This window comes from Balaenoptera acutorostrata, chromosome 2 (genome assembly GCF_949987535.1).
Source record: "Balaenoptera acutorostrata chromosome 2, mBalAcu1.1, whole genome shotgun sequence".
Classification (NCBI taxonomy): Eukaryota; Metazoa; Chordata; class Mammalia; order Artiodactyla; family Balaenopteridae; genus Balaenoptera; species Balaenoptera acutorostrata.
The window spans coordinates 9,089,309-9,101,839 of NC_080065.1; the positions used below are offsets into that span (position 1 = coordinate 9,089,309).

General features: G+C 39.8%; 1 protein-coding gene across 4 annotated transcripts in view; it reads left to right on the forward strand.

Annotated features, from left to right (window-relative positions):
• Positions 1 to 12,531, forward strand: part of ADCY2 (adenylate cyclase 2) — a 451,536-nt gene that overhangs the window by 6,706 nt on the left and 432,299 nt on the right. The gene's annotated exons all lie outside the window — the stretch shown is intronic.

Below are 12,531 nucleotides of genomic sequence, written 5' to 3' on the forward strand. Positions count from 1 at the left end.
TCTTGTTAAGAGCATAAAACTGTCACTAGACCTGGATCTGGTCTCAATGCTGCCACTTAGTGTTCCTGACAAATTCATTTATCTGCTGTGGACTAAAATGAATAACACAGCCAGGCTCAGGGAGATCTTCTGGGAACTAAGTAAGATGGATCCTGTGGACATTAGCACAGAGCTGGGCACATGTCTTACCCAAAACAAATGTAGGTCATTTTTATTATTATACTTGCAGCACACAGGGTTTTCCTTGTCAAGGTCCCCTGTAGATGTATTTCAGGCTGACAACTAAATGACTACTAGAATTTTCAAACCTGGGTATGAAAGAACAGGGGATGTTTTTCTATTTATGTGATAAGTATGAATATAGCTTTGAGTTATGTAAAAAAAGATGGAGAAGCAGAGATAGTTTAATTAAAGTCATATTTTGACACAGGTTACCATTCTCTAGCACTAAAATTCTGCCAAATTGACACTGCTATTGGCCTTCATATTTTTTCAATTTTGTTAGCTTTGGATAATGTCATGTAATGTAAAATGAACAAGAGTGATAAGATAATATTTACCAGGCAGTTCCCTGGTGTCAAACTAGGAAGTAGATACACATCTGGTGATGCTGGTTTGCAACCACCAGGTGCGTTTGGGAGGAGAGAAAAGGGTTGTTGAGTCAGCTTGTGTGTTTGATCCATTTGGCCAGATTAAGACTTTGCTAATGTTGCTTCAATGCCCTATTTGTATAAAGATACAATAAAGATCACAAGGAAGGGAACCGGGAGAGGTTTGGAGGAAGACTTCATTAGTTGATCTGTTGCTGTCAACATTACAAATAATCATTTTTGCTCCCTCCTTTCACTTGGGCTTATGCTTCCATCCCCAGGTGCCACCTTCAGGTGAGAGAGAGTGATGGGCAGAGTTATGAGATACTCAGCCTAAAAAACCCCATGAGCAGCTATGCCAACTAGTTTTCTGACTCTGCCCAGGGCTGTAGAACGACAGTGCCAAGACAGAAAGAACGAGAATACAGACGTGGGTCACCACCGTTAGGAATGCATAAGGCCAATTGTATCTCAGAGTCGAACCAAGTCACTTTTTGCTTGAAATGGAAAATTTCAGTATTAGCGCAATTAAAATCTATTGAATGAATATTTTATTGCATTTGAAACATACAAACATAAAGTACAATAGCTTCTTTTTAGAACGTTGAAATTCTTGAGAAGACTTCTCAAGATGATGATTATTTTCTGAGAGAATCTTATGAATAAATCAAGTGTCTAGGGTAACCACCCTACAGAAGGTTCCTGGTGGAGACGATGGCGGACCAACACCATGGTGATGGGAGCCCTGACTGCAGGGTTTTGGGATTAGAATTTCTACCCAGTTTCCACCAGTGTCCTTTATCATCCCTCAGATATAATGATGCTGGGATATTACAGCCAGGACGGGCCAGAGCTCATAGGTGCTGGCTTCCATTCCATGCTTACCCCAAATGCTGAATTATTGCGTGTGTTTTAAAGGTACTGTATTATTTTTAAGCTCTATAAAAAAAGGGAAAATAATTAAGATTTCAAGCTACTAGTGAGCTGTGGATATGATGAAGGAAAGGAAGTTTTAGACTGGTGCATTAGTAGAACTAATAATAGCTATGTGATGTTAAAAATTCAGAGGATAAGGAGATCAGATGAATAAAAATGAAAGAAATAATGAAGAAATGTTAACATAGTTCACACATATGGTTGATCTAATATCTAATCCTTTCCCATTATTGACTTGCAGTTAATTCAAACATATAACATCCATATTCTTCGGAATTGGACTTTAGGTGCACAGAATGGGATTTATCATTTGATTAATTTGATTAACCTTTGATTCTTGAGCTCAATTTTCATTTATATCTATTTGGCTTGCTTGTCCATTTACACTAAAATTAAACATGCACGAACCCAGTCCAAACTAGAATATCCCCAATAATGTATTTCAGTCTACACTGCACCTCTCCCATTCCCCTACCTACCCTCAGAAGTAAACTTCATTTGCACTTTTTGTTTGTCATTCTCTTGCTTTTCTTTTTGTTCATTTTATCATACATACCCTATATATATATCATGTGGTACCTGTGTGGTATAAAGTGGTGATCGAGGTCCATTTACATATTTTTTTTCTTGTGGAGAATCAATTTTTACTGATTCATTTTAGTTACTTCTTTCCCCAAATCTGTTATAAATCAAAATTGCATATATGAGTCGTTTGTTATGGGCTATCTTTTCTCTTCCATTGGTTAAGTTTTGTTCTTTTTTGATACACACACACACAGAGTATAATTACTAAGGTTTATAATACGTATTTATATTGGGCAAGGGAAGTAACATTCAACTCTTTGAAAAGTTTCTTGGTTATTATTGAATTTTTGTTCTTCCATATATATTTTCAGTCAACTTATTCTAACCTCAATATGAAAAAACTCAAGTGGGATTTTGTTAGTGTTATATTTAATCTATTGATTCATTGCTGATAATTGATATTTTATGATATTAAAATTTTCTATCCATGAACATGGGCCATCTCTCCATTTATGTGCTTCAGTAATGTTTTACAATTTTCTATAGGCTGTTCTTACTTCTGAGTACCAAAAGATATTTTGTATTTTATTGCTTACTGTAAATGATGTTTTAAAAATTATGAATTTCTACTCTTTTGTTGATAATGTAAAAGAATATAATTTTGGATATTATTTTATAGCTACACAACTTATCATATTCTTTTTATTACTGGTAGCTTAAATGCAGATTCTTTCAGGTTCTCTACATAGACAATCATATCATCTGCAAATAATGAGAGTTTTATTTCCTTTTGTCCAATCCTAAGGCATTTCATTTCTTTTTCTTGTATTATTGTGCTGGCTGGAAACTCTAATGTGTTATTGACAGAACTTGTGATTGAGGGTATCCTTGCCCTTTTTCCTAATTTTAAATAGAATTCCTTCATAGTTTATCCACTTAGGATGATGTTGGTTACAGATTTTTATAGATATCCTTTGCGATTCCCTTTTGTTCTAATTTATAAAAAAAGTTTAAACGTGATTGGGTCTTGAGTTTTACCAAATTGAGATAATTATAGGATTTTTTGTTGTTTTTTAATGTCAAAGTAATGGATAATAATCTTCTATTATTTAACAATTTTTATATTCCTGATACAAACACAGTTTTTATGATATCTCTTATAAAATGTTGGATATGAAGTACTAACATTTTGTTTAAGATTTTTGCAAGCATATTCTTTGGTGAAGTGAGTTTGGAATTTTTCTTTATCAAATTGTCATTTTTCTTTTATAAGTTTTTCTGGTCTTATAAAATAAATCAGGGAATATGCCTTCATTTTTAGTTTTCTAAAAGTTTTCATTATGTTAGAGTTGATAGAATTTGCTTAGAAAACCACATGGGTTTGTTGCTTTCTTTGTAGAGAGATTTTAAAATTTCTGCTTCAGTGTCTTTGATAGTAATAGGATTATAGTATTTCTAACTTTACTTCTCAAGTCAGTTTCAATAAGACTTTTCTAGGAATCTTTGCATTTTGTCCCAATTCTCAAGTTTAATGGCATATATGTGATAATACTGTTCTCAATTTTACACTTTACATATACTATATCTTCGGGTTTTATTTATAGTGTTATTTTTAGGTGCTTTCTTTTTTTACTTAATCTCATCAGATGTATGTTTTGTCTTAACATAATTAAGACAAAATATTTGCATTTTTGCTTTCTATCTTTATTACCTCTTGTGTCAATCAGAACATATTAGAATATGCTATGGAAACAAACAACTCCAAAATCTTAACAGCTTAACACAATAAAGGTTTATATTTTGTTCAAGCTGCACAGTAAATTTGAGTCAGCAGAGGAATTCTCTCACACCAGTCACTCAGAGATTTAGAATGAAGGAAGTTGCATCCCACAGGATCCTTCCTTCCTTGATTGCTATACTAGGAAGGAAAAGAGTTCTTCACTCTCTGGCAATTGACATCTTCCACATGGAAGTGACACATCACTTTTACTCGTTTTTCATTGACCAGGGTAAGTATCCTAGTTATCTTTTGCTGCATAAAATACTCCAGAAAACTTAGCAGTTGAAAACATCAACATCATTTATTTTCCTCCTGAATCAGCAATTTGGGCAGGTTTGGCAATGGCAGCTCATCCCTGCTCCATGTGTCAATGGGGATGGCTTAAAGGCTGAGAGCTGGAGTCCCTGGAGGCCTGCTCACTTACATGTCTAGTGTCATTGCTGGCTGGTAGCTGAAACTCAACTGGGACTGTTGGCTGGAACACCTTCACATGCCTCTCCACATGGTTACTTGACTTCTTCACCATATAGTTGCTGGGTTCCAAGAATGATCATCCTCTAAGAATCAAGTGGAAGTGCATGGCATCCTTATAATCCTGTCTCTGAAGTCAGATAACACCACTTCCATCATGGTCACAAAGAACTGCCCAGGTTCAATTGAGGAGGACATAGAACCGCACTCGATGAGAGGAGTGCCAGTCACATATGGGATGGGATGTATTATGGCCCCCATTCATGGGAAATACAGTCTACCACAGTACATTATATAGCACATGAAATTCCCGTATGCCTACAAGGAGGATGCATCAGTTAGCTTGTTCTGTGTAACAAACCACCTCCAGAATTAACAGATTGGAATAACTATTTTATTTAGCTCACAATTCTGTGGCTCATCCCTTGGTTCTAGCTATTCAATTGATCTCTGCTGGTCTGTCTCTTGTTTGTGTGGTCAGCTGGCAGCTGGTGGGTCAGTTGGTAGCTGGATCATCTAAGGCGTCCTCATTGACATATGAGGCCAGTTGGCAGGCTGTCAGCCAGGGCTGTTGGATAAGGTGACAGAGTCACTGGGCTCGTTTAGCAAACTAGCCTGAGCTACTTTGCATGTAGGGTTCTAAAGATCAATGAGGAAGAAGGCAAGCCCCAATACCTAAGTATTTTCACGTCTTTGTTTCATGCAACTGTTGTCAAATTGGCTAAAGAGAGTCACATGGCCAGGACCAGAGTCAGTGTAGGAGAGAATTACACAAGGGCTTGGATATAGGGAAGGGAATTAGTACAGCCAGTTTTGCTGACAAAACCATAACAGAGAGGTGAACTAGAATGTTTAACAGCGCTATTACTACCACAGTGCAGCTACCTGGTCACCAGACATTTAGTTTACTCCTTCCTTAAGAAAATACATACATCCCTTTCTCAAGAGAAACCACTCCAAAGTTCCATCCACTAATGGCAAGAAGCTCAGAGTCTAGGATCTGTGAATGAAGGGCACTAGTTTGTTCAAAGGGAATGCTGAGCAGTCATTTCACGTGAAGCCTGAATGTGGCTTCTTTTTTTTTTTTTTTTTAATTTTAATTTTGTTGGAGTATAGCTGATTTATAATGTTGTGTTAGTTTCAGGTATACAGCAAAGTAATTCAGTTTCATATATATATATATATATATTCATTCTTTTTTAGATTCTTTTCTCATATAGGTTATTACAGAATATTGAGTAGAGTTCCCTGTGCTATGCAGTAGGTCCTTGTTGGTTATGTATCTTATATATAGTGGTGTATGCGTATTCATCCCAAGCTCCTGATTTATCCCTCCTGTGGCTTCTTTTGATCTGGAGACCTGTGGACTAAAAAGACGTTATCAACCATCCATTCAGCCACCCAGTGCACAAAGGATAGCCACAAAACTCTCCCATTATCCCAAGGGAAGAATGACACACATTAATCTCTGGTCATACCAATTATAAATTCCCCTGGGCAGACAGTTTGAGGGTCCCTGGCCCTGGGGATGGGGATTGCTTCTTCATTAGATCCAGACTCTTGTCCTGGAAATAGACCCTTGTCTATTATTTCCTGTGACATCTGAACCCTCCACTGGGGAGATTCTTCCTTATTGGCCATCGTTTTGACCACAGCTGGATTGATTGTTGGGGAATATTTCCTTCTGGGGGACTGAGCAATTTTTTCAACCTCTTTCTTGCCATAGATAGAGAACTCCAAATTTCCTTTGTCTAGAACAGCCAAAGTTCACGTTGGCATTTCTTTTGGAAACACAGATTTTTCAAAACTTCTTTGAATTCTTCTCTGTTTAATTTCAGTCATCTCCCGGTGTCAAAGGTCATGTTCTTTTCAAGACATACGTCTGTGATTTGCTATATGTCTCTGCCTTTTCACTCCATCTATCTCTCAGTCTTTCTCTCTCTCCCTCTCTCTATCAGTCTGTGCATGCTTTGCGCCTGTTTGGGAAACACAATTTCTGGTTCTCTTTTCCCTGCGCCTTTTTGTTCGGTTGAAAGAATTTGCTGGCACCATACTTTTAGTTGGGCTTTAGTCTGAAGCACCTTAATCCATTCCGTCTTCAATAGTAGGTTTGATTTTTTTTTTTTTCTGCACATGGCTGAGTTTTAATCCCTCTAGGACCCAAGTTCTATCATTTATTGGTTGAGACTGAGAAGCATTTTCCTCTTCCTCTGACAAATCCATAGAATTCTGCTTCCCTTTCATCCCTCCTTACAACCAATCAGTTATTTTCTGAGCTTGTATTTTTCTTGTACCTTAACAAATGCAGTCAGCAGCAACATACTCACACTTGTAACATTGTGTTTGATGGCCCTTTCTAGAGTAGGGGTCAAACAAACTCTGGCCTGGGACCAAATCTGACCCACTGCCTATTTTTTCAAATAAAGTTTTATTGGAATATAGCCTGACCATTCATTTCCCTATGATCTATGACTGTGTTTAAGGTACAGCAGGCTGTGCTTAGTGTGACAGAGATCTTATAGCCAGTGAAGCCTAAAACATTTATGATCTGGCTCTTACGAAGCTCGCTGAGCCCTGCTCTAGACTTACAATTCTATTAGAGCATTTTTTGCCTTCCAGGGCAGGAAGATATTTTGACCAAATGTTGGACCATTGCGTAGCTTGGGTTGCCACCTTTCAGTCTCTGATAATAGTTTCCTTGCTGCTTCTGCCACCTAGCAGCTTTCAGTGCTGTATGTTTGAGGTTTTGGGCAGCACTCTATTTCAGGTACCAATTTTTGTATCAGTAAAGATGTTATAGGTTGTGACGGGTTAATAAACAAACCTCATATTTGGCCTCCCACACCAGAGGTTTACTTCTTGCATACACGTCCTGGCCAGTGTGGGCCAGGAGGGAGCTTCTGCTCATCTGGGCTGGGCTGTAGGAGTCCTCCTCATGACAGATGCTTCTGTAATCATTGTACCATGGAGAGAAAGTGCCGTGAGACCTCTCACTGGCACTTACATGCCTCTGCCCAGGAGAGAAACACTTCACTTCTGTTCACATTTTTCTGGCCAAAGCATGGCTACTCGGAACTTCAAAGGAGGTCAGAAAGTACACCCAGAAGGAACCCAGAAGAAGGAAATAGGGAATATTTTGGAAAGTCCCTGACCATCGCATCTTCTTTCTACTTTCTTTGGGTTTCGTTCTTTTCCAAATATCTGAAGTGGGATCTTTAATTCACCAGTTTTCAGCCTCCTTTCTTAGTATGGAGCTTGGCAGCAACAGGGAGCATTGAGATCAGCGGAGAGTCGCTAAGCCAATCAGGACGTGCAGGGATGTGCAGCCGCCGAAGGGAGCCCTTTCAGGAAGGAATGTAGCGGGGAGCCTGGTCCGGCTGCTTTGGTCAGAGTGCTGCACGTGGAGCAGGGCAGAGCCGGGCAGGCTGGGCCCCTCCAGGCAGCTCCACACGTGTCTCATCCACATCTGACCCTGCACATCGCCCTTCCTGGGGCTGCTTGGCTTCCACCTCCCAAATCTTGTGCAGGCACCTGCGAGGGCCAGCTCTCGCCTGGGAGCATTCCAGGAAGGGGATTCTGGTGAGGACTGGCTCCACTTTCCTCTCCCAATTCTAGCACAAATTCCTCTTCTGTTCAACTCTAACCAAGAGCCATGGAGGGAAAGGGGCTCTAAGAAATGTGACTCCAAATTTGCAAAGCCAAATTGACAGTAGGACAATTCAGCTCAACTTTTAAGATGAACAGTTTCCCTCTGAGCACCACTTTTACTGCACAACACAAGTTTGCTCATGGGAAGACTTTCAAAATTTTTCACAATTATTTTGCGTTTTACATTTAGATCTATGATCCATTTTGAGTTGATTTTTGTGAAAGGTATAAAGTATGTATCTAGATTCATATTTTCATGTGGGTATCTATTTAGTTGTTCTATCCTTTCTCCATTTAACTGTCTTTGCACCTTTGTCAACATCAGTTGACTACATTAACGTGGGTCTTTCCAGTCAGTTGATCTATTTGTCTATTCTGCATTACCACTCTGTCTTGATTACGGTTGCTTTGTACTAAGTCTTGAAATCAGGCAGTGTTGGTCCTCCAACTTTGTTCTTCTCCTTCAACATCGTGTTGGCTATTCTGGGTCTTTTGCCTCTTCGTTTAAACTTTAGAGTCAGTGTGTTGATATCTACAAAATTAACTTGCTGTGATTTTGATTGGCATTGCATTGAATCTATAGATTAATTTGGAAAGAACTGACATCTTGACAATATTTTCTTCCTACTTATGTACATGGAATATCTTCCTATTTATTTACATGGAATATTTATTGAGATCATCTTTGATTTATTTCATCATAGTTTTATAGAATATTTTAGTTAGAATTTTTATTTATTCCTTTCACACCTCATGGTAAAATGGAGTATGACTGTATATGTGGGAAAGAATGAAAAAATATATTTTCTGTTACGTATCACACACACACAACACACACATATATATTACATGACACATATACTTAAAGGCAAATGTGTAGCATAGCTAAAGGCTGATTTCTTTTTGCCCAGTGACAACCCTTCAGATTAATTTGTGCTAATCAAATATATAATCATTTAGAATGGAAAATTGGCATAATTTCAATAAGGAATAGTCAGACTAGCATTGGTGGAAAGTACTCAGATTTGCAGGAAAGAGGGAGCGATGGTCACCACAATAGTAATCTCATTTATGGTGCACCAGTGATGTACTCAACCCCGCCAGCCATGCAGTGTCTGTATTTCTGTTCATGTGAAGAAACAGGGACTTAGGGAGGCCCAGTGCTTACTCCAAGTTGCAGTTAGTGATGGAAATTGGTTTCTACCTTCAGTCTGTCGGACTTCAAAGCACTTCACTAAAATATCCTTTTTATAGAAAAGAAGTATTTTACATTAGACTGTCCTTTACCATCTAAAAGAAGAACAGTACTGTTTAACAAAAAATGAAAAATACACGTGGAAAAGAATGAACATACAGATAATCTGTTGCTCCATGGAAAAGCCTCCAAGAAACAAAGCAGTTGTCACATAATAAATAAAAACAATGGGTGTTTAATAGGCTTGGCAATTAGAAGCGGTCCCAAATTACCCCAAAATGCATTGAACAGGAAAGGATGAAATGGTCCAGGAGAGATAGGAGCCTATTATCATGAGAGTAGGTAATACCATGCTCAAGATCTCTCTTTTAAAGGCATTTTAGCACATTTTATTTAGTTTGCATTGTATGGTAAATTTAAAAAATCTTTTTAAAGACATGTCTTAAAGGCATTTTCACACGTTTTAGTACTAATAAAGACATTTTAGTACATTTCATTTAGTTTACATAACATGGTAAATTTTTTTTTCCACGAAGGGAGGAGGGGTGAGGATATATAAACATATTTAATTTAGATTGACAATGTTTTCACTGTTTTTGTTCACTTTATTTTGAGCTACTCTATTTGTTTTATACTCTGAATTTTGAAAACTCAACTAGCTCCTAAGGAAGCAGCCATGGGGGAGCTGTAGTGGCTTCACTCATTTTCCTGTCCACTGGGGCCAGAATAAAGGACGGTGGAGGCCCGTGTAATTCAAGGTCTGAGGGCGTTCCGCTGTTTCATTTACTTATTAGCCTTAAGAAAAACGCATGATTCAGACGCGGGGCTAGGAAAGAATGTGGTTTATAAGCTTACACATTCTTAATGAATACTGTACTGTTTTTTTCCTTGACAACCTTATAAAAGAGTCTATTTAGTGGAGAAGTCCATATTAAGATGTTTGGAGTTAGACTTCAAAAGGAGAATGCAGAATAAATTAGTGGCTGTTCTCTTTCTGGAAGGACCCAGATGCTTCAGTGGGCTCAGGTTTTGCAATGGTCAGGGCCACTGGCCTCATGAGCAGTGGCTGACCGTCTTAAGCCGTTGGCCATCTGGGAATCTGGTCCCCCCAACCGAGGCTGGGGACACTGCTTGGAGCTGGGGGTCCTTCTCTGGTGTGTGGGATGGACCAGGGAATGCCGCGCATCTGGTGAGCAGGGGCTCCAGCCCCCTCAGATCAGATTACAACGGAGGGCCTGAGGGCCTTTGTCCGCCCCCTCCTCCTTACAGGTATATTCACAATCATAGTTTATGCTGGGTTAGCATGGAGACCTATGTAACCTTTGAGCTTAGAATCTTGGGTTTTTTGGTTGTCATTGTTCTGATTTTGAAAGAAATTAAAACATTTCTGTGGGCCCGTAAAAATATTAGGGGACCCAGGCTCTGTGTCCTCTGTGCCCAGTGAAGAGGTCACCTGCGGCCCAGACTAGTCACTTCTCAGTGATCAAGACTCAGATAGTTAAAAAAAAAAGAAAAAAAGTGACATAGAGACTCCAATATTTAAAACCAAAACCCGTGTATCAAGTCTTATTACATAACGTACCCAGCTCAATAAGGCATTGGGTCTTCGACTGGATTACCGTTGGATCTTTTAAAAAGAGAAGCACAGAAAAAGCTCCTACAGGTAGTGTACTTTGTCCCCCTCTTCCTGGAAGGGCTCACAATCACAGACTTTCTGTTCCTTTAGCTACTAATTTTCACTAGACAGTCACGCATATTTTCACACCATTTTCAGTCTTTCTGGAGAAATCAGAGCCAATAAAGTCAATGATTGTTTCTGCCCTACTGGGTTAATGAAATAAGTGAAAAGCCACACCAGGAAAACAGCTGTCCTGGTTATTTACTGGTTAGCTTTCTGTCCACAGCTCAGTTAACTTCATTTGGGAAGGTTTAAAATAAAATCGGTTTTCACGGCTCCATGTGTGTAGCGATCGTGGTCTCAAATTTGATGTCTTCAGAAGACAGGCTGTCGGGTCCCTGTGTACCTCGACCCGTGGTGCCTGCGTGCTGGAGAGCACTGGTGGATACCTGACACCTTTTTGCAATGATTGGAACATGTGCCTGAGGGTAAGAGTACAATTAGGCACTTAATCGTGGCCAAAAATAGCAATGGCGGGAGGTTATAAGAACATCCCTTTGGATCCTTCTGTTTCCTGGCTGTTGTGGAAACAGACTCTTTTGGCCCCTCAAGGACTGGCCGCACCTGGTCTAGTGTATCGTCTCTGCGCAAGCAGGGTGCGGAGCTCTGCTGCAGGGGTCTGCAGGAACAGACCGCCCCCAGCTCCCTGGGCTGGAGCCCTGGCTCTCTCCCCATCAGCTCCACGACCCTGGCACTGTCTTTCCGTTCAGGTTTCCGTGCGTTTTCTCAGCTGTAGAACAGTGCAGGCACCAGTGCCCACCACCCCCATAGGGCTGTTGTGTTAAAGGGCTTAATGTACCTGCGTGCTTAGCACAGAAATATAGACATGAGTATTTGCTATGATTGCCTTTTTTCTGGGTATCGCTGGACGCAAGTAATTGGGAGAGAGAGGAAAGGGGAATGAAGGCATTGAGGGTGGGCCTGGGTCCCTTTTCTTTCTGCTGGGTGTCAGCCTGGGCCCCGTATGGTGGTTTGGCTGATCTGCTTTGCTTCCCGCTCTCCCTGTGGTTAGTGGCCTGATATCTGAAGGGGGCACGGGGGCGGGGGGCATCTCCAGGGTGAAGTTAGAGATGCTCGTGGCACGGGGTGAACCCTGTACCAACCAGAAAAGGTGAAGGCTTCCCCAGGCTCTGGTATTTGAAAGACCAGCCCCATACGTGTCAGATTGTACTGTAACTTTTAATTTGCTAAAACCTCAGTGGAATTTCTTAGGGCCCCGGCCATATGGGTTTTTGATTGAAACTCCTTTGAGTATTTCACCAAGTAAATATATTGGGTGAGGATTAAAGATCTTAAACTGTGTTCCATCCCATAGTGTGTGCTGTTCAGAGCAAGGTTCCAGCATAATGTTTGGAGAAGCTCAAGCCTAAATCCAGGCTTGGATAATCAAAGGAAGTATGATGTCTATTACATTGTGTGAAATTGTATAGAATTGTAATAGTGTGCCTTTTAGGGGGTGTGTAACTAGAAAGAGATAAATAGAAAATGAGTATTAGTGTGCAAATGTGGATTTTTAAAAAATGCATTAGTAAGAGGCCAATAATAAATGTCCATTTTCTTTTTGCTACTGGAGCCCAAGAGAGGTGGGGAAGGAGACTAGCAAACTGACACATTCTTCTAAGTATTTCCCGCTCTCTCATCTTCTAGACCCTTTTCTATTAACCTATGTTCCCGTTAAAACATTAATTGCTGTGCATTAAAAGAAAAA